Source organism: Arachis stenosperma, chromosome 6 (genome assembly GCF_014773155.1).
Source record: "Arachis stenosperma cultivar V10309 chromosome 6, arast.V10309.gnm1.PFL2, whole genome shotgun sequence".
Taxonomy (NCBI): domain Eukaryota; kingdom Viridiplantae; phylum Streptophyta; class Magnoliopsida; order Fabales; family Fabaceae; genus Arachis; species Arachis stenosperma.
The window spans coordinates 39057697-39060346 of record NC_080382.1 but is presented as its reverse complement, the minus strand read 5'-3'; the positions used below and the strand labels follow the sequence as shown (position 1 = coordinate 39060346).

At 40.1% G+C, this 2650-nt stretch overlaps 1 non-coding gene across 1 annotated transcript; it reads right to left on the bottom strand.

Annotated features, from left to right (window-relative positions):
- Positions 1–1004: 1004 nt before the first annotated feature.
- Positions 1005–1112, bottom strand: LOC130937636 (small nucleolar RNA R71). Its single transcript, XR_009068846.1, has one exon. It is a non-coding gene; the product is annotated as a small nucleolar RNA R71 (small nucleolar RNA).
- Positions 1113–2650: the final 1538 nt, after the last annotated feature.

Genomic DNA, 2650 nt, shown 5'->3' with positions numbered 1-2650 from the left:
CTTGTTAGCCAAGTCATTAATTTTCAAAATCAAATCTTTTTAAATTGTTTTTCAAATCATACCTTCTCAATCATATCTTTTTAAAACAATAACTTTTCAATCGTATCTTCTTAATCACATCTTTTTCAAAATAGTTTTCAATCAAATCTTTTTTATTTCTAATTTCAAAATTTTTTTTCAAAAATCACTTTATTTCTTTCTCAATCTTGGTTTTCGAAAATCATCAATCAATTTTCAAAATTCTTTTAAAATTTTTTTTACTTTAATTTCGAAAATTTCTTCCCCTCTTCTCACATCCTTCTATTTATGGACTAACACTCCTCCTCAATGCACAATTCGAACTCTATCTTTCTTGATAAGTTCGAATTCTTCTACCTCTTCCTCCTATTTTTCTTTTCCTCTGACACTTCAAGGAATCTCTATACTGTGACATAGAGGATTCCATATTTTCTTGTTCTCTTCTGTTTCATATGAGCAGGAGCAAGGACAAAAGCATTCTTGTTGAGGTTGACCCTGAACCTGAAAGGACCTTGAAGCGAAAGCTAAGAGAAGCTAAAGCACAACTCTTTGTAGAGGACCTAACAGAAATCTTCAAAGAAGAAGAACCCATGGCAGCCGAAAACAACAACAATGCAAGGAAGGTGCTGGGTGACTTTACTGCACCTACTCCCGACTTCTATAGGAGAAGCATCTCTATCCCTGCCACTGGAGAAAACAACTTTGAGCTTAAGCCTCAATTAGTTTCTCTAATGCAACAGAATTGCAAGTTCCATGGACTTCCATTGGAAGATCCTCATCAGTTTTTAGCTGAATTCTTGCAAATCTGTGACACTGTCAAGACCAATGGGGTTGACCCTGAGGTCTACAGACTTATGCTATTCCCTTTTGCTGTAAGAGACAGAGCTAGGATATGGTTGGACTCACAACCTAAAGAAAGCCTGAACTCTTGGGAAAAGCTAGTCAATGCCTTCTTGGCAAAGTTCTTTCCACCTCAAAAATTAAGTAAGCTTAGAGTGGAAGTCCAAACCTTCAGACAGAAGGAAGGTGAATCCCTCTATGAAGCTTGGGAAAGATACAAACAATTGATCAGAAAGTGTCCTTTTGACAAGCTTTCTGAGTGGAGCATCATAGGTATATTCTATGATGGTCTGTCTGAACTGTCCAAGATGTCATTGGATAGCTCTGTTGGAGGATCTCTTCATCTGACGAAGACGCCTGCAGAAGCTCAAGAACTCATAAAAATGGTTGCAAATAACCAATTCATGTACACTTCTGAAAGAAATCCTGTGAACAATGGGACGAATCAGAAGAAAGGAGTTCTTAAGATTGATACTCGGAATGCCATATTGGCCCAGAACAAAATATTGACTCAGCAAGTCAATATGATTTCTCAAAGTCTGTCTGGAATGCAAGCTGCACCAGGCAGTACTAAGGACGCTTCATTTGAAGAAGAAGCTTATGATCCTGAGAACCCATCAATGGAAGAAATGAATTACATGGGAGAACCCTATGGAAACACCTATAATCCTTCATGGAGAAATCATCCAAATCTCTCATGGAAGGATCAACAGAGACCTCAACAAGGTTTCAACAATAATAATGGTGGAAGAAACAGGTTTAGCAATAGCAAGCCTTTTCCATCATCTTCTCAGCAACAGACAGAGAGTTCTAAGGCAGAGCCACTCTGACTTAGCAACCATGGTCTCTGATCTAATCAAAACCACTCAAAGTTTCATGACTGAAACAAGGTCCTCCATTAGAAACTTGGAGGCACAAGTGGGTCAGCTGAGCAAGAAAGATACTGAACTCCCTCCTAGTACTCTTCCAAGCAATACAGAAGAGAATCCAAAAGGAGAGTGTAAGGCCATCAACATGGTCGAACTTGGAGAGGAGGAAGAGGCAGTGATCGCCACTGAGGAAGACCTCAATGGACGTCCACTGGCCTCCAATGAGTTCCCTAATGAGGAACCGTGGGAATCTGAGGCTCACACTGAGACCATAGAGATTCCACTGGATTTTCTTCTGCTATTCATGAGCTCTGATGAGTATTCTTCCTCTGAAGAGGATGAAGATGTCACTGAAGAGCAAGTTGCTAAATACCTTGGAGCAATCATGAAGCTAAATTACAAGTTATTTGGTAATGAGACTTGGGAAGATGAACCTCCCTTGCTCACCAAAGAACTGGATAACTTGACTAGGCAGAGATTACCACAAAAGAGACAGGACCCTGGAAAGTTCTCAATACCGTGTACAGTAGGCACCATGACCTTCAAGAAGGCTCTGTGTGACCTAGGGTCAAGCATAAACCTCATGCCTCTCTCTGTAATGGAGAAGCTAGGGATCTTTGAGGTACAAGCTGCAAGAATCTCACTAGAGATGGCAGACAATTCAAGAAAACATGCTTATGAACTTGTAGAGGATGTTCTGGTAAAGATTGAATACCATTACATCCCTGCTGATTTTATAGTCCTAGAGACTGGGAAGTGCATAGATGAATCCATCATCCTTGGCAGACCATTCCTAGCCACAGCAAAGGCTGTGATTGATGTTGACAGAGGAGAATTGATCATTCAAGTGAATGAAGAATCCTTTGTGTTTAAGGCTCAAGGATATCCCTCTGTAACCATGGAGAGGAAGCATGAAGAGCTTC